This window comes from Phyllobates terribilis, unplaced genomic scaffold, assembly GCF_046119375.1.
Source record: "Phyllobates terribilis strain yellow unplaced genomic scaffold, ASM4611937v1 Scaffold_4__5_contigs__length_816908805, whole genome shotgun sequence".
Taxonomy (NCBI): Eukaryota; Metazoa; Chordata; class Amphibia; order Anura; family Dendrobatidae; genus Phyllobates; species Phyllobates terribilis.
In genome coordinates, this window is record NW_027362764.1 from 641,399,935 (window position 1) to 641,420,196 (window position 20,262).

General features: G+C 42.8%; 1 protein-coding gene across 2 annotated transcripts in view; it reads left to right on the forward strand.

Annotated features, from left to right (window-relative positions):
• The first annotated feature begins 3,112 nt into the window (after positions 1-3,112).
• Positions 3,113-20,262, forward strand: part of SGK3 (serum/glucocorticoid regulated kinase family member 3) — an 84,515-nt gene continuing 67,365 nt past the window's right edge. Inside the window, exon 1 of one of the 2 annotated variants that reach the window (XM_073679398.1) lies at positions 3,113-3,356. The gene's annotated coding sequence lies outside the window, so the exon portion shown is untranslated. The remainder of the gene's footprint in view (positions 3,357-20,262) is intronic. The other variant, XM_073679397.1, reaches the window with a different exon arrangement.

Below are 20,262 nucleotides of genomic sequence, written 5' to 3' on the forward strand. Positions count from 1 at the left end.
AGAAAATTCTTTAAATGAGAAGGTGTGTCCAAACTTTTGGTCTGTACTGATATATATATACATACAAACTTACTGCAGCTCCCTGCATATTTAGTGAATGGCATAACAGATGGATGCAAATAAGCCACCCAATTTTGGAGTCAATATGCAGCAGAAAACATCATAGTCAGAGGGAGCAAGATAAACTAGTGCACTATGTATGCTACCAGCGGGGCCCACCCCATGCATATCATAATAGGCTGTAAGAAAGTCCTCAAATGAACCACATGGAAGCCCCCATCCCATCTGCAAACACAACCTCACAAGCCCACGCGTATCGCTGCACTCAGCAGCTTCCTCAGGGAAAGTGTCAGGAGAGCAGAGAGCGGCCATTACACATCACACTGGTAACTCCCCCTTCATATATAATAATCTCTGGGGGCAGAGTTATCGTCCAGGCAGCGTCCTCCCCAGAGCTTGGAAGAGGTCATTTACAGCTCTGGCAAAAATTAAGAGACCACTGCAAAATTTTCAGTTTCTCTGATTTTTCTCTTTAGAAGTATATTTTTGAGTAAAATGTACATTGTTGTTTTAGTCTACAGTATGAACTACTGACAACATGTCTCTGAAATTCAAAGCTAAAAAATTTGTATTTATTTGCAGCAAATGATAAAGCGTCAAAATACTAAAAAGAAACCGTGCTTTCAGACCTCAAATTACTCATGTTTTAACTCAGAAAGAGTTCAGAGATCAATATTTGATGGACTAACCATGAATTTTAATCAGAGTTTTCATGTGTCTTGGCATGCTTTCCACGCTTTCCAATAGAAAACTGTTCAGTGGTCTCTTAATTTTTGCCAGAGCTGTATATAAAGTGATAAAATGTGATTTTTCAACAAAAGCACATCTGATATGAAGCATACAGGTATCATGCTCCTCAGCAGTCTATAACCTGTATACCTAGATTAATACTTTAGATAAGTCAACGGTGGTGACAGATTCCCTTTAAATCTGGATCAGTCCAGACATTGTGGGCTGTATGTGGACTGTGAAATACAGCCATCTGAACCCAGCCTTAGGCTGCGTGCCCACGTTGCGTATTACAAGCGTATATGCTGCGGAATTTCCGCAGCGTAAACGCTTGTAAAACGCATGTATATCCGCACCCCATGGTCCCCAATGGCATTCCGCAATGTCAATGCCCATGCTGCGGATTTTTCCGCAGCGTATATGCTGCGGTCAAAAATCCGCAGCATGTTCATTAATTTTGCGGAAGCGCAGCGGAATCAATGTGCGGATGGTACCCAAGTCTGGATGAGAGGAGACTCTCATCCAGACCTGGGTACCAAAGAACCTGTAAAATAAAGTTTATACTTATCTTCTGATGTTTTCCCTCTGTCGCGCTGTTGTGTGAAGGACCTGCCACGTCATTGAGTCATGTGACCCATCACATGACTCAATGACTTCACCGCAGGTCCTGCACACAACAGCGTGAGCCGCTGAAGACTCCGGACGGGGCAGAGAATGCATCGGAAGGCGAGTATAAACTTTATTTTTTACCATTTTGATTCTTTTTTTTAAACTATTACTTGGTCACACTATATAAATCCATGCCGGTTGCATGGATTAAGGCTGTGTGCCCACGTAGCATTTTTCAAGCGTATATGCTGCGGAATTTCCGCAGCGTAAACGCTTGAAAAACGCATGTATATCCGCACCCCATGGTCCCCAATGGGATTCCGCAAGTTCTATGCACATGCTGCGGATTTTTCCGCAGCGTTTATGCCGCGTTCAAAAATCCTCAGCATGTCATTTAATTTTGCGTTTCCGCAAGCGGAATTGCCTTTGTCCAATGCATAAAAAACGCAAGGCAATTCCGCATGTGGAAAACGCGTGATAAACGCGCGAAAAATGCGCGATAAACGCGTGCGGAATTCCGCATGCGTTTTTCCGGGAGAGGACTTGCATTTATGCAGCAGAAATTTTCTGCTTCATAAATGCAACGTGGGCACATAGCCTTACATAGTGTGAACAAGTTGTCAAGCACTTTTCCAAGTGATGCTTAAATCACTTGGAGAAGTGCTTGATAACCCGCATGCGGAAATGCATGCAAAGACGCTGCAAAGACGCCTCACAAACGCTTCTACCTGGCGGGAAAACCGCATGCGATTTTCCCGCCAGGGAGAAGCGTAAAAAATATGCTTCAGTTCCGCAACGTGGACACTTAGCCTTAAGCCTCATTCAGACGTCCATTTATTCACGTGTGTGTTGTGCGCTGTTCACAGCTAGCACACGTCCCCATTAGGCCACATGCACACCTTCAGTATCTGGTCAGTTTTTTACATCAGTATTTGTAAGCCAAAACCAGGAGTGGAACAATTCGAGGAAAAGTACAATAGAAACACGTCACCACTTCTGTATTTATCACCCACTCCTGGTTTTGGCTTACAAATACTGATGTAAAATACTGACAAAATACTGAACGTGTAAATGTGGCATCATGACGCTATTCACATCTGTGTTTTTTACACAACACAAAAATCACAGAAATGTCCATTTTGATCTGCATCATGGATCAAAATTCCCCATACAAGGGGTGGGTCTATGAAAATCACGGACAGCACACGGATGGGGTAGGTGTACTGTCCGTGATAACTTTGTAACCTATAGCAGAAGCTTTGCAGTATACTTATTTTTTCATACGTGAAAATCATTGATGAAACACTGATGTTAAAAACTGAGACTGACCAAACACTGATCCATGTTCTTATGTGCGAGAAAAGTCCTGAATGTCTGAATGAGCCCTTAGTGTGACCACCTATTAAATGATCCAAGGAATGATTTCCTCCGCTGTGCTGCTCCGCAGTCTACTAACCCTCGGGGCACCAACTTCTACATTTCCATTTCCAGTTCTGTAACCCCCTTTATGCTTGAAGCTGTGTAAGCCCACCTGTAAATGAATCACAGATCTAGTTTAGTAACTGATTTATTCAGCTCCTTGTTTTTTTTTTTTTTATTTTACTTTTAAATGAACCTTCTTTCTAAAATCTTTGCCTACGCCTGCTTGGAATTTCCGAACAGCTAAGAGTTAACGTGAAATTCCGGACAGGTTTTATATTCTTAGCTCAAACTTCCTGGACATGGAGCCAATGTAACAGGAAACATGAAATACTGACAGCATAGACGACCCGGCGGGCGGCAGCAGCAGCACTATAGAGTGCAGCACTGGAGGGCTCAGCCTGCTCACAGGAGGAGTCTGCTGACATCAGAAAACACACTCCTAAACACATAGCAAGCAAAGCCCAGGAAAGAGGAAGACTGCAAACCTCACAGCGCCTGCATGGTATGTAATGGCCCATCTACCCTGTCTGCTCCATGTAAGTCACCACTGGGAGAAGCTTTGTCCTACAAAGGAGCAGAGGAACAAGTAGGAGGCTGCTCCTAATATCAGATGAGGGAGGGTGATCTACTGCAAGTTTGGGAAAGTTATGGTGGGTGTAGAAGGAGCCGACAGCTCTTGGACTGCGAGACATTTATAGGGAAAGTAAGAAGGGAAAAGCGGCTAGAACCGCAGGGTGTAAATCCCATGCCGTGTTATACGCTAATAATCTTTATATGGCGTGAAAAGTATATAATCTACCCAGAGGGCTTGTGTCGCTTGTATAAAATGTTCAAAGCTGCACCATTCGTCGTCCTTATTCCTCAAAATGTTACAGCAGTTAGTGCGAAGACCGTCTAATTCACTATGACACATTTGGATTACAACTATCAAATTGCAAAAATATTAGGAACTTCTTCCTTCATCTGGTGCATGTTATCGGCACTAATTATTTGGGTGTGATAGTATTGCGTGAGTTACACCAGGTTTTCCTGATATCTTCATCTGAGTTTCTGGTTATCGTGTGATGTATTTTTTTTGTGTTCCACCCAATATCTCAGAATAATATATACTTTAGATATAAAACATCCGGCGGCTGTATTATTCCTATAGATTGTGGCCGCTGCCATGGGCAGAGTTACTCTGCGGAGCTGTACCTTGCCTTCTATTCTCCGCCGGGGATTCCGGCCTCATGTGATGTCAATGGGAGAAGAATGTTTTCCTCATTGGCACAAACACTGGATTACAAATAGATCTTACAATTTTTTTTCTTGCTGCAAGCAAGGGTGGGAATAGTTACTATGAATTTATGATTCACGTTGCATGATAAAATCGTTTCATAATAGTGTAACAGTTTGTTTAATCGGCTTTTGTAGCCATCGCACATACAGCAAATAAGGACAGAATCTTCATGGAAATTACTTGTGAAGTGTTTGTAACCACATGGTGGCAAGAAGAACAGGCACTGTGTATTTTGTAACAATTATGAGGCTGGATTCACACACAACATTTTTATTGGCATTTTTAAAAGCTTTCTTTCACTTTTCTTTTTGTCCTGGTGCATAAAAAGTGTGAGACTAAGCGCAGCATAAATTGACATGTTTCAGAGCTCAAACCCGCAGCTCCTGTCAACTTACACTGCGGATATATTTCTAGGCATGTCCATTAGATTTATTAAAAATCTCATGCGTTTTGCTAGAACTGTAAGGCTATGTGCCCACGATGCAGAAATGCTCCGGATTTTTCCTGAGTGTTTCTGCATCTCCCTGGCAGCAAAAACGCATGCGGATTGTACATGCGGATTGTACATGCGGATTGTACATGCGGATTGTACATGCATTTTCCTGCCAGGGACATGCGGAAGTGAAGCGTTCTTCACATGCATTTCCGCATGCGGGTTGACAAGCGCTTTCCAAGCGATTTTAGCATCATTTGGAAAGTGCTTGACAACTTGGTCACACTATATAAATCCATGCAACTGGCATGGATTTATATAGTGTGATCGTAAAGAATGGTAAAAAATAAATATTATACTTACCTTATGATGGCCCCCGGTGTCTTTATTTGATGCGTCTCGGCTTGCCGGCAGCTCGCAGTACACTGAAAGGACCTGCCAACGTCAGCGGTCGCGTGACCCGTCACATGACTAAATGACGTCATGGCAGGTCCTTGAGTCCACCGCGATATGCCGGCAAGCCAGGACAAAGACACCGGGGGCCATCAGAAGGTGAGTATAATGTATATTTTTTTTTATTTTATTCTTTTTTTTTACAGGTTCTTTGGTACCCGGGTCCGGAGGAGAGTCTCCTCTTCTCCAGACCTGGGTACCATCCGCACATTGAAACGCATGTAATCCACATGTACAGATCCAGTGTTGTGGATTACATGCGTTCCAATGCAAGTCAATGGCGGCGAAAACGCAGCGCTTCTGCAAAATAATGGGTAGTGTTGCGTTTTTTTCCGCAATGATAATCCGCAGCGGAAATTTCCGCAGCATGTGCACAGCACATGCGGATTATCATTGGGGAACATGGCATACCAAGCGTTTTTTAAGTGTTTCTGCAGCGGAATTGCCGCTGTGGAAACGCTTAAAAAACGCGTAGTGGGCACACAGCCTAAAACACAGTAAATCTTCCACAAGCTAATACTCAGTGGGACATCTACATTGTTTCTGCACCTAGGGAGCATAGCCTTAGACCTCATTCAGACATCAGTGTTTTTTACAAATGCAAAAAAATGGTACTGGTACCCTCAGTGTTTGGTCCGTGTGTCCATTTTTACAATCAGTGTCTCATCAGTGTTTTTCACGGATGGATAAATGACAAAACTTCTCTTATCCTTTGCAATGTTAAACACGGACAGCACGCTGATGCCATCCATGTCCTGTATGTTTTTTCCACAGATCCATAGACTTTTATTGTCACTTTTCATCCATGGTCCTTGAAAAAAACAGACTTGTGAATAGCAGCCTAGATTATAATATGTAGATGTTGCCTGTGCAGATAGAAAATGTTCGTTGAACATGGACTTCTGGATGAGGTCCTAGGATTAGGCTCCATATTAATGGAAATCCTACTTCTTCACACTGCTAACATAGAATACTGAATTTCGGTCTTTTTATTTTATATGTGAGGAATTACAATTTATCCATAAAAGTCAGATAATACAGCTGATCCCTATGGGATCCAATTTTCATCTTTGCGTATTCATAGACTAGAATGTGTGAGTCTCATCCCACAAATGGAACAAGATAGTACATGCTACAAATTTTTTTTGTTCACACTCCGATTCGGTCTGTAAAAAAAAAAAATGCCATCTGAACAGCCCATTTGAATAACATCTGTCTGAGTGTTGCTGTTTTTTCACAGACCAAAAATACAGTAGTGTGAATTTGGCCTTAGGCTATGTTCACACACTGCATTTTTTTCTGCAGGCAAAGCCTCCTTTCTTGGCAGTGAAGAAGCTGCTTACAAAAAGCAAGTTTTGCTCCATTTTTTTGCTGGGTTATTTGGTGCAGATTGTATGTGTCATTTGTCTACAGCACATGTTCAATAAAGTTAGCTTTATTCACACAAAAAAAGCAGCAGAAACACAGCAAGAACCTATGGTTACAACTTTTTTTTGCAAAATTTTTGTACTTTCTCATGGCATTCTATGGTGAAAAACACACTGAAAGATTTGACATGCTGCAAATTTCAAAAACCCTGGCATTTTTCCAATTCAGTCAGAAAAAAAAGCAAGTGTGTGCATGAGCTTTCTGAAATCCCATAGCTTTTGCTTTGCAGCTTTTAATCTGCATTAAAAAATGCATCAAAAACGCAATGTGTGAATACAACTTAAGGCCTGTTTCACACATCCTGATATTTCCAGTACTGGAAAAAACAGTACCGGAGATATCCGTGTCTGTGTATACCTGTGTGGCAACCTTGTGCCACATCAGGATCACACATACCGGAGCCTGGGAATCAGTGGTATAGTTAGCACTGTTCCAAAGCACCGGCTGCTGAAGGCATTGGTCATCATTGTCCCCTGCTTGTGCAGCGATCAGCGCCAGCAGGGGACAATGTTGACTGTTGTATTCTGCCCCGCTATGTCCAGCTAGTCTTAAAAATAAGAATAAAATGTAAAAAATCCTTATTCTCATCTGTCCGAAATTGAAAAAAATCCAGTGTCCCTCGCTTTAAGCCATCTGACCGACAGGGGACCGCACACTCCGAGGAGCAGGGCAGAATGACTCGCTGCGGGCCCCTTACCTGCACTGAGCTCACTGAGTGACAGGACACCGCTCACTGAGCAAAGAGCAGGTTAGGGGCCCACTTGCTGCATTGAGTCATTCTGCCCTGCTCCTCAGCGTGTGCGGTCGCCTGTTTGTCAGATGGATTATGGCATGGGACACTGGATTTTTTTCAACTTTGGACAGGGGAGTATAAGGATTTTTTTATTTTATTCTTATTTTTACATTTGCTGGAGACAGCACCAGCTGCATACTACTCTCAACATTGTCCCTTGCTCACACAGATCTCAGCGCCAACAGGGGACAATGATGAGACTTGCCTCCAGCATCGGGAGCCGGGGAACAGCGATAACTGTACTGCTGATTCTCAGGCACCGCTCCAGGACACACAGATGACATTCATGTATCAGTGTGGGACGTTTTGCTGCCCGTGCTGCAGGTAAAAAATGGACATGTCAGCGTGTTTTGCCCATGGACACACGGTCTGTGGAAAGTCACTGAGGTGCGCAGACCCATTCATTTGAATGGGTCTGCATGTGTAAGTGTCTCCAGTACATGTGAAAACTGTTACCACACGTATTGGAAACACTGACATGTGAAAGAGGCCTAAATGTGATTTTAAAACATACAAAAAAGTGAAGTAGCAGCCAATTGCATTCCAGCTTTCATGTTTTAGGACTTTTAAGTGTTCTTTTCGGGGGTCATTACTTTGGTCATTGTGCTTTCCTTTTGTTCAAAGGACAGTGCACTGATCCAATAATTACCACTGTGCCTATGCACGCTGTGAGGAGCTGACCTTGTTCTAAAGACTATTGGACCAATGGACGTAGAGCGTGATTTTCAAGCACGGAGCACCGGTTACGTCAATGTTATTGTAATGTTTTATTAGAGATTTGCTTGCTGTGTTTTATTAGTAATTTGTTTGCTCGTCAGTCTCAGGAATCAATGTTTCCATTCAGTGACATCATGCATAGGAAGACTTGCAGGATGGATCTTATGCATACATAAGGCCAGACCCAAGATTGGTAATCAGGAAAAGCAATCATTCCATTAATCTCCTTAGTGTCTCATGGGCCTTAAGCCTTTCTTCTCCCAGCCACTAGTCCCATTATGTGGATGGGGATAATAGACCCAGTGAAGCCGTCACCACAGGGGGTCTCACATGCAGTCCCAGGTGAAGGGGGCGCCGCCTGAGGAAAATACCTCCACCAATGCACAGTTAGCTGTGGAGGGGGTAAATGGTGTGTTTCACTAGGGCCGGGCTCAATTCCGGAGGGACGGCTTGGGCTATTTAGGACACTGAAAAGGAGATGGAGGGGTTTTTGCTAGCTGGAGTTGTGAATGCAGACTATACTGGCGGGAGATACAACATCTGTGGGCCAACCAACAGTTGGGAGACAGTGGGTATCTCTTGGTATGGGGGCAGTGGAACTACCGATCCCGTGTTGGATTCTTGTGGACTGGAGACATTGTATTGTGACCATCTACCCGGAATTGCTGTAAGACCATGGGCGTAAGGAATAAAAAGTTACATTGTTAACCTTCCTAAAGCCCCCGTCTTACATAGCGATATCGCTAGCGATATCGCTGCTGAGTCACGGTTTTGGTGACTCACCAGCGACCTCCCCAGCGATGTCGCTGTGTGTGACACTTTGCAACGATCAGGCCCCTGCTGTGAGGTCGCTGATCGTTGCAAAGTGTCCTGGACCATTTTTTGGTCGTTGGCCTCCCGCTGGCCAGCACACATCGCTGTGTGTGACCAGCGGGACCAACGATCTGGCTGGTAACTATGGTAAACATCGGGTTACTAGGGGCACGCACGCACTTAGTAACCCGCTGTTTACCATGGATACCACTCTGCTACGGTGCGCGGAGGCTCCCGCGCACCGTAGCAGAGTGGTATCCATGGTAAACAGCGGGTTACTAGGGGCACACGCGCACTTAGTAACCCGATGTTTACCATAGTTACCAGCCTGCTCCTGCTTGCAGCAGGCTGGTAACGGGAGCAGGACATCGTGGAACGATTCTTTCCACGATATCGCTGCTCCCCTGATCGCTGGTGAGCCTGCCTGTTTGACAGCTCACCAGCGATGTATTAGCGATGCAGCAACGATCCCTGACAGGTCGTATCGTTGTCGGGATCGCTGCTGCATCGCTTAGTGTGACGGGGCCCTAAGTGATTATTACAACCCACAACCTCAGATCTTCACACACGCCAACACTTTTTTACACAAACCAAACTAGTGCATGTCAATAACTGTCAGCTCCTGTGCTCATCCACTGTGCGGACAAACAAGTAGCTGCACACAGCCAGCCACGTGATCTGATTGTGAACAATTTTTTACATGCCTTGAAGTCACGACGTGTATTCTCTATCCTTTATATTAGTGATCGCAGTAGCTTTGCAGTTTTGCAGTCTTCACAGAATCCACTCTTTGCAGTGTCAGACCCGACAGCTGGCCCCATATTAGTATTGCATGATGTCATTTATAGTATGCACTAGGTGTTGACTCAGGTATGGATTTTGCACCCGGGTGCAGGAGGTTCAAACTACACATCTGCTTGTACGTCGCGTGAAACAAAATAATTGTCTGTTCCTTTGTATCTCTTGCTGACCAGAAGGCATCTATCTGCTTAATGATTTTGTAAAGGTCAAAGTTTAAAGAAAATTACATTTAAATAAGAGCCAAATAGTTCTATCTTACTAATATAAAGACAATGCTGTTCTACAAGTTCCTCGCCAGCCAACCATCCCTCCTAATTAGATTGATTGCTGAGTTATGCAAATACATTTTTTCTGCTATTAGAACAGGATGCAATTAGAAATTTTCTGTTCCTCTTCGTTGGTGTCATTCAATAGTTGTCTATCTTTTTGGCTGCTTGCAGTCCAAGTCTTGTGGGATTTTTATGTAAGACAATAAGATCTCCTGCATATGGCCATGTTAAGACTCAATTTTGAAATGGAGCCAGAATAGGTCTCCAATCCAAGATTTTGTGGCTCTACTGTGTCCCTGAATGGCTTCAATTTCATACAGGGGCGTCCGACTTTTCTATCATATGTAGCATGTACAAATCTCTTTGCAATCACAAGCATGGCTTCTAAAGGAAAATAGCCCCCAACGTAAGTCTAGTATATAGTGGGCACTAATTTCTGTAAATTTCCGACTTTTTTTTACAATATAATATAACCTATGGGCCAGTGAGCTGGGTGTGGATCCATAAATATGTGAACTAGCTTAAGACTAATGCCAGCATCCTGAAGTCATGGCCTAATAATCTGTACCCATAGACGCCTATGTCTTGTTGATGGGGTACATTAAACTTCTTTTTGGGGGGCCTGATAGACATTCCAGGAGAATTTAGCTAGGCAATACAAGAAGAAGGGAAACCATTGATCATTTTGTTGCCAGGTTTAAAATATCTTGCAAAGTCTTATGATTTTATCGTTGTGAAAGAGGAAATAATCAAAGATAAAGATATAAAGAAATGTACCTCTCTGCATCTTCGCCTATGTTCAGTGGTTTTTTTTTGTTTTGTTTTTTTTTTGTAGGAGTTTTCCTCTACAAAATCTTTCTCTAAAACCACTTCTAAAATTCTTAGAAAACCCATGCAATTAATTTCTATGGGAAATCCACTTTACTGTTCATCTGAGGAGTTTCTTGATTTTTTTTTTTTTTTTTTGTCGCCTGAAGATTATTTGCACAACTTTTTTTTTTTTTTTTTAAATCCTCTGCAAACACTCCTCAGAAATGTAGCTTTTCTACTCAGTTTTCACTCAAAAAGACTGAGGGCTACATACCTTAAGAGGTTTTTTAAAAAGCCGCCTTGTGGGCCGGGGGGAAATGCCAATCGTTTCTTTAAAGCAGATCCTGAAACTTCTCCAAATCAAGCACTGTTCAATCAAAAGGTTTAAAATAAAACAAACAACATTTTTTTTTCCAAAACGGCCCCAAGTTTCCTGAACTATTTTAAACTCCGTCCACACATAGCCTTTTGGGCTGTATACATGATAGATAGCTGTTATTCTGATGACTGATTTCGGCCGGCAGCTATATCTCTCAACCTGACTATGAGCGCTCTGAGGGCTCACCAGAGAGAGAGCCGCTATTAGACTTTTCTTCCTAAAGACAAAATTATTGTTGGTCCAAAATCTGACATGGTGACATCTTCCCTGACATCATCTGTCTGAGGAACGTCAGGAGGTCACCATACATGTTAGACTGCTGGCTGAGCCTGCGATATCAGCAAGTTTGGCTGACGTTAAAGGAGTTGTGCGGTACTTTAGATTACCCCCCCATGTATCCCCCCCCCAGGTCCCTAAGACTTTTTGTAAATACCTTTTGCTGTTGATAATGCCTGTGAGCGGTGCTATCGGTGGGCGCTCATAGGCATCACGTGACCCCAGCGCCGACGTCACGACAAGTTCGGCGTGACTCAGCGCTGGGGCCCCCGCGGTGGCTGCTGGGTTGTGGGCGGGGTTACCCCCCACGTCACACCCAGCATCCACTGCGCGCTTTCCCAATAAATGGGGAGAGGCAGAGCACGCGGTGGATGCCGGGTGTGACGCGGGGTGGTAACCCCACCCACAGCCTGGCATCCACCTGGAACGCAGAAGAGGGACCCCCGGCTGCTGCCAGCACTTGTCGTGACATCAGCGGATGTCAGAGCCGGCTGCAGCCGGAGGTCACGTGATGCCTGTGACCGGCCAGTGATGGCGCCACTCGCAGGCATTATCAACAGCAGAAGGTATTTACAAAAAGTCTTAGGGACCTGGGGGGGGATACATGGGGGGGTAATCTAAAGTACCGCACAACCCCTTTAAGCCCCCCCAACACATTAGACTAATGTGGGCCAGACCAACCAATATTGACAGTTTTGGAAGAACTTTTTATATGTAGGGAGAGATGTTGATCGTGCATGTCAGATTTCGGAATACTAATCGCTTTGGTCTTCTGGAGATGGACTGCTACCTGACATGTCTGATTACAGCTCTCTCGTAGAGGACTCCTATGAATGGTAGAACTGTCCGATATGGCTGCCGGCCGAACCATCGTTTGGCCAACAGCCATCTAATGTGTATGGGGGCTTATAGAAGGAGGTCAATTATAAAAGCCAATTGAAATTTCCCAGTTTGCTGCAGATTGCAGGAACCATTGAACTGTCTGAGGTACAGACTTTGCATATTGAAACCTAAGGGGTAAATTCATTAAGACTGGTGTTTTCTGCACCAGTCTTGAACCAGAGCCCACTGTAGTAAGATGAGCTTCTTAATCAATTTGGCATGTTTGTCTGATGCTCATTCACCAGCGTCAAAAAAAGTATTCCAATTGTGGTCTGAAGTACATTTCTGCTATAATTTATGCCATAAAACTGTAGTGACTCTGTTGGCTTTTGATAGACCATGCCCCTTTAGTTAAGCCCCTGCCACTTTTCAAAATTGTGGCTTAGCTTGCATTAAAAAAATACAAAAAACATTGTACAAACTTTGTGTGACTTCAATCATGTGTTGCACAAAAATGTGCAACTTTTTGATACCAGAAAATTGGTAGTGAAAGGTGAAGTAGAGGAGGGTTAGCAGATTATGTGACTGCTATTTAAGAAAAAAACAAAGATGCAAACATCAGGCGATATAAACTTTTCCACTTAATCTAATAGTGAAAAATAGATACATATAGTCCTTTTTTTTTATTATTCAAATGGATGCGTCCATGACCCCACAGAAGCATGACGTAAAACTAGCCTAAATCCTGTAGTGCAGCCAGCAGTTTGATAAAACCTGTGAAGCGTAGGCTTTTTGATCTATAAAGGCTGGGTGCCCACGTAGCGTTTTTCAAGCGTTTATGCTGTGGAATTTCCGCAGCGTAAACGCTTGATAAACGCTAGGTAATCCGCTCCCCATGGTCCCCAAGGGGATTCCACAAGTTCTATGCCCATGCTGTGGATTTTTCGCAGCGTTTATGCTGCGTTCAAAAATCCGCAGCATGTTCATTAATTTTGCGTTTCCGCAAGCGGAATTGCCTTTTTCACTGCATTAAAAAACACAAGGCAATTCCGCATGTGGAAATCGCGCGATAAACGCGTGCGAAATTCCGCATGCGTTTTTACTTGCAGAAATGAAGCAGAAATTTTCTGCTTCATTTCTGCATCGTGGGCACATAGCCTAAAACTTGATATTATTGAACCAGTTTAAGGATCTTCTTCACGGGTGTACTAACATTCAACTCTGTTGATCTGAGATGTGATTATCAAACTGCATCAAGAACGGCTCTGAACACCATTGAAAATGTTGGATTTGAAATGGGGCTATCATCAAACTGAATTGACCTTAGCTTCTATGCTTGCAGTGTTAGTGAGCTATAAAGGTCTTTTTAGGTACAAGCAACTGATTTTTGGGATATCCTGAGCACATTAGCCCTATCTACATGCAATCCTTCTAGTACTACTGAGCACTCCCAATATGTAATGGCTGCAAAAGATTATTATTATTATTGTTATTATATGTTTGAATTGAGGTCATCATCGTTGGAGCAGAAAGTGGAGACAAGTAGCGAACCGAGGAAGCCCCCGAAATAGAGCAATGGGGGATTATTACGCTATGCTTATATAACGCTGTCATATTTCGCAGCACTTTACAGACACTATCATCGCCATCACCATTGGGGCTCACAATCCCCTATCAGTATGGTGGGTAAAACCAACGCAAACACAAGGAGAACATCCAAGCTCCTTGCAGATGTTTTCCTTGGTGGGATTTGAACCCAGGACCCCAGCGCTGCAAAACAGTGTAAAGCACTGAGCTACTGTGCGCTGGTTGATACAATGAATACAGTTTCTCTTGTTATTCTAGACCAGTCTGACCATTATTCTTGAGCTGCATTCACATGAAAAAAGAATTCTTAAAAAATGCTTGTTTTATGATAATCTTCCCATGTAGACAGGCTGCTGATCGCCCAATGAATGAGTAAAACTCTCGTTCATCGAGTGGAGTGATCTTTTGCGCAGTACAAATGATCATTGAGATGCATCGGCCTGTGTAAGCCGGACTCGCAGTGTCAAGGACCATGGCTGCCTGTGTGCACGGATTGTCCTTCTACAGATTACTCCGCGAACATCATGTAGTTACACAGGTTGAAAAAAGACCTAGGTCCATCAAGTTCAACCTGCCTCCACCAGTTATAAATCCTTTGTCACTAAATTATCTAGAACTCTCACATCCCTGTTACTTTGGTCTGGTAATGGTTTACCAATCGGCAGTTGCATCATGCTGTTGGTTGATCCGTGTAAACCAGGGGTGCACAATACTGAACCAATGCGTGGGACGCACTAAAAATTAAAGGGGTATTGTCTTCTCTGATATTTATGGCATATCGAAAGTATATACCAAAATTGTCTGATAGGAACAAATCAGAGCTGTGGAGTCGGAGCCCATTTTGGTGGAGTCGGTATAAAATAGACCAACTCCGACTCCTAAAATATATAATAAATTGGGTACAGTAGTTCAATGTAGTTTGTGGGGAATATTTTTCATAAGAATTTGGGAAAGTTATGAAATGTCCTATAAATGTCTGTCCTATTCCTGATCTAAGGGTCTAGACTTTTAGCTGAGATGAATCTGTGCTACAGTAAATTTATCACTTAAACATGAGTCATGTATGAGGGAGTCGTGGAAATGGAGGAATCGGTTGGAGGTTCCTACCTCCTGGAAGATTAATCCGGTGTTTCATGTTTCCTTATTGAAAAAAGCTGATGTTTCTGATAGGGACGCCACTGTCTCTGTTCCTCCGGTGGAGGAAGAGGGTGAATATGAAATTTCTCGCATTCTTAATTCTGGATGGCATAGAGGGAGATTGCAGTATCTCGTTGCTTGGAAAGGTTACGGTCCCGAGGATAACTCCTGGGTAAGGGCGGATGATGTCTCTGCTCCTAGACTTGTCGGAGCGTTTCACAGGAGGTTTCCTGATAGACCTGGGCCTGGAGGATCCGGAGGATCCTCATAGAAGAGGGGGTACTGTTAGAACCCTCCTGTTAGTTTTTTTCTATTTTGCTGGTCACATGATTTTTTCCTATTTAATCCAGCTCCGCCCTCCTGGCCTTGCTGGACTTCAGTGTTACATTTACTCTTAAGCTAGCCAGGTGCCTTGTACCTTCTCTGTTGTTTGCTTGGTCTTTTGACCACTAGTACTTCTGTTTGTTTGTTTGTCTTTGCTCTGCTACAATTTCTGCTAGGAGGTGTCCAACTATATCCCAGTCCTTTAGTTCTTGTAGGGACCCCTCCCTTATATCTATAGGTCTGCTTTCAGACTAGCCAAGGACTTAGGCAGGTCTGTTCACAAGGAACAGGTCCCCCGCTACATCGTAGGGAATCAGCTTAGTCCTATTGTAGGGACAGTTTTCCTATCTTTCCTTAGTGTTTGTAGCAGTTCATAACATTGTCATGCTGAAAGACCCAGCCACGTTTCATCTTCAATGCCCTTGCTGATGGAAGGAGGTTTGCACTCAAAATCTCATGATACATGGCCCCATTCATTCTTTCATGTACACAGATCAGTTGTCCTGGTCCATTGGCAGAGAAACGGCCCCAAAGCATGATGTTGCCATCCCTATGCTTCACAGTAGGTATGGTGTTCTTTGGATGAAACTCAGCATTCTTTCCCCTCCCAAACACGCAGAGTTGTGTTTCTACCAAACAGTTCTACTTTGGTTTCATCTGACCATATGACATTCTCCCAATACTCTTCTGGATCATCCAAATGCTCTCTGGCAAACTTCAGACGGGCTCGTACATGTAATGGCTTAAGCAGGGGGAAACGTCTGGCACTGCAGGATCTGAGTCCCTGGCGACATAGTGTGTTACTGATGGTAGCCTGTGTAACTTTAGTTCCAGCTCTCTGCAGGTCATTCACTAGGTCCCCCCATGTGGTTCTGGGATTTTTGCTCACCGTTCTTGAGATCATTTTGACCCCACGGGGTGAGATCTTGTGTGGAGCCTTGATCGAGGGAGATTATCAGTGGTCTTGTATGTCTTCCATTTTCTAATTATTGCTCCCACAGTTGATTTCTTCACACCAAGCTGCTTGCCTATTGCAGATTCAGTCTTCCCAGCCTGTTGCAGGGCTACAATTTTGTTTCTGGTGTCCTTCGACAGCTCTTTGGACTTCACCATAGTGGAGTTTGGAGTGTGACTGTTTGAGGTTGCGGACAGGTCTTTTATACTGATAACAAGTTCAAACAGATGCCAGTACTACAGGTAATGAGTGGAGGACAGAGAAGTCTCTTTAAAGAACAAGTTACAGGTCTGTGAGAGACACAAATCTTGCTTGTTTATAATTGACCAAATACTTATTTTCCACCAAAATTTAAAAAAAAATTATTTCCAAATCAGACAATGTGATTTTCAGGATTTGTTTTCTCATTTTGTCTCTCATAGTTGAGGTCTACCTATGATGTCAATTACAGGCCTCTCTAATCATTTTAAGTGGGAGAACTTGCACAATTGGTGGCTGACTAAATACTTTTTTTTGAGATTGCTTCTGCTCCTAACTCCACATAAAAAAAATAGTCAAATACTCTAAGTTTCCAACTGATCTTAATTGCAAAAGCTCCTATAATGCACACAGTGCTGTTTTTCTCACGTTATTTTGAACATTTCCTAGTGAAACCAGCAGAAAGCTTATTCGAATAGTATTTCAAGCATTTTTTTATGTGTATTTACAATAAATACACTTCTAAAGCCTTGTAAAAAAACTTTATGAATAGGCCCTAAAAAGGATGAAGTTAAGATTGCACATGGATCTCTACAATAGGTCATGGGTTTTGTGCTTACTGCCTAATACTTCACAATTCCTATAAACTACAGTGGAGCGAGTCTCAGACACGGAGACCACCTGTCTAATTCACATACTACTTTCTGGAGAGGCGAGCGGATGATGAAACCCCATTTTGCTGATGTATGAGGTATCCAGAGATGTCTACACTGTGCACCATTAGTACTTGCCAGTCCCTGCTCCTCAGCTGCTGCCACTACTCGTGTATGTGTGTGTCCGCTCACATATGCTTAATGGTTGGGGGCCGCACAGAATGCCATTGCAGGCCGCAGGTTGTGCACCCTTGGTGTAAATAGACCCTTACTAACATACAGTACATTTGGTAGGTGTGCAAAAAGTAGGGGACATAGCCTTATTAAAAAAAAAAAATAAATACATCAACAGGATTTTTTTTTAATATGATAACTTTGAAACAAGTATGATTGACAGCATTAAGAGCTTTAAAAGCAGCAGCAGAAACACCATTCCTGTTTTATTACGGGAACATGGTCCTTAGAGTATTCTCACATTGCGTTTAGGCATTAGTAGACTGTGTCTGGTTGTCCACCTTTAGTAGGCGTATACGCCCTAAAACGATGAGCGGTAGAGTGCACGTTCGCTCTGTCGGCACCATTATAGTGTATGGTCCCATCGTCGGCGCATACGTCCAAATCCTGTTTTGTGGGGGATTCGACAGGGCCACTGAACGGGTGCCTGAACGCAATGTGAAAGCCATCTTAAAGAAGTGTACTCCTCAAAGTTTTTATCCTCTTAATATATTGCAATCATCATATTATATAGCACTGTGTACTTACAATTGCTCATTTTGCCTTTCTACCCAGTAAATTATTCTCTTTGCTCTAGGTACAAACAGGAAGTCTCTTTTCCCTGCATTTATCATTCCCCTTTTCAACTCCGGACCCAGCTGCTCTGTTTCTCTCCCCTGTCAGTTACTTTTGCAGTGACTTATGACTCATACAGGGAAAATGGACCTCCTTCTTCTACACAGAGCTTAGAAGGATTCAGCTAGACAGTTTTTAATCACGTGATATCATAGATCTAATGGAAAAGAGAAGAATTATCTTGGTAGAAAGGCAAAATGAGCCATTGTAAGTACACAGTGCTGTATAATATGACGATTGCAATATATTAAGAGGAAAGAAATTTTGATGGGAGGAGGAGTGCTTCTTTAACCTTGTGTCAATGAGGATGTTGTCTGCTCTGCCGGTCAGCTATGACTCAACATGCAAAGTGTTTCATTCATGTGGCCATTTGTACAGCTGGGTTTCAATATTTTGCTGGGTTACTAAGCAGTTGCTAAAATAAAACTCAAAATGGCTTGTGTTAAGGAAGTGTGCACCGATCTGAATGAAGAATACCCATGTTGTGTAGAGATAATATTTAGGTTAATGATTCATTTCTTTTTTTCACGCTGCTCTAGTTTTTAAAGATCATGTACTAAATGGAAATATTAGTACGGGTTAAATATTTTAAGTTTGCTTCCCATTTCAATTAAAGATATTTTTTTATTATCTTGAAAAATATACCCTAGGGTAGGAAATATTATAAAATAAAGAGCCAATACTTACCCTCTGAATTCCAGGCGGCCTCTGTACTGCCGTTCTCGCTGGCATACGGACCTCAGTGCATCACTCCTGGTACCGTCACTGATCAGAATGGCATGGGATGTAAATGGTAATTAAGGCCTATTTATTTTATAATACTCCCTACCCTAAGACAAATTTTGTAAAGTCATGGAAACACTTGACCTTCCTAACAATTGCGCGGTGCACGACCATGAGTGGTATGAACCTCCCTTTGCAAGAGACATTACTCATTATAACATGGGTAGGTGACTCTTATAGATATAGGATAGAAAATTCTGCATTTAAAAAATAAAAATAAAAAAAATTATTCTCTGTACTTGACAGTCAAGGCCATGTGAAAGTCTATGGAGTCTCATGAGCAAAATAGAGTGGGGCTTTGTTGCTTTTGAAAGGAGGAAAAAGGAATATAGTTAAAAAATCAGGCTAAAATTATCTTCATATAGTGCCCCAAAAATACCTCCACATAATGCTATATACTACACCGCATAGACCGTGACACACAGATGTGTGAATGGAGTATTGAGTCTCGAGCATGATGCACACACTGGCCGCAGGTTTCTCAACCCAAACTTGACAGCCTCGTACTGTAGATGTCAATGAGGCTGTTGAGTTCAGGTCTGGAGACCCTCGGCTGGCCTGTGTATCATGGAAGGTGACACTGATGTGTGAATGCAATTAAATACTTAGTGATCCTAATTCTGGACTTCTATTTGTCTATGTGGGTCTTAGATGTGTTACTAGGTGGTTTTATGGTGGAGAACGTCCTTCCTTTATTCTATGACCACCAGAAGGTCTCTGCATGTGGATGTAAATATGTAAAATATTTTCGATCAGATGGCAACGTCTCATACTAGGTGTACATAGTAAGCCTATTTTGCCAAAGTGTGCAATGAAGAACTTTCTTTTTACCATGTTACTCATAAACAGGTGTCCACAGCTCTTTTAGGTATCATTGCCTAGTGGTTTGTTCCACATCATTCGTGTAATGCATGGACAATACATACTAGATCTTGCAAAGTGGTATCCACTCTTAAAGCAGCTGCCTGCTCTAATAAAGGGTGCCAAGCTAGCAACCTTTCTATTTTAACCCTTGGTGCTGTAATAGGACTTAAAAAAAAAAGTAGTTGTCTAACCAGATAGGCAACCCGTTTAACCTGTCAGCGACCCTTCTACTTTTACATATCTAAATAAGAAACTGAAACAGATTCTTATCCACCTTTGATTTTCTGAGTCCAGAGCTAATGAGTAACCTGCTAAATGCTATGCAGGAGGAAAGCTTCAGCCTGTACTTTAACCAAGAAGAAAGCTGAAATTGGAGGATAGTGGAAGTAAATACATTAGGTTTACTTATTTCCAAAGTTCATACCGTACAAAGGCAATTCAGATGTATAAACATAAGCCTAAGGAAGGGTGTACAGCTCTGGAGAACTCGTGCAGGGATCCACCTTCCAGAGACCATATAGCATTACTCATTTTTCCTATGTGGCTCCTTCACCTCTATGTGGGCCCCTAATGTCTAGCGAATAGCCACGAAATACGGATTTCCAAATAAATAACATTGGCCGCCTACCCATCCCTGTCACATCACAGGTTGACACTTACAGATATATTCTGGCACTCAGAGGCTCATTACAGATAAATGTGTGAGATGAACAAGAGATGTTCTTTAGATGAGAAATTGACAATTTTGTCTTCTACAGGTATTGTCCACTTTCAGGGAAATCTTTCGCTTCCTGAGTTCCTTACAATTTTTCCTGTAAT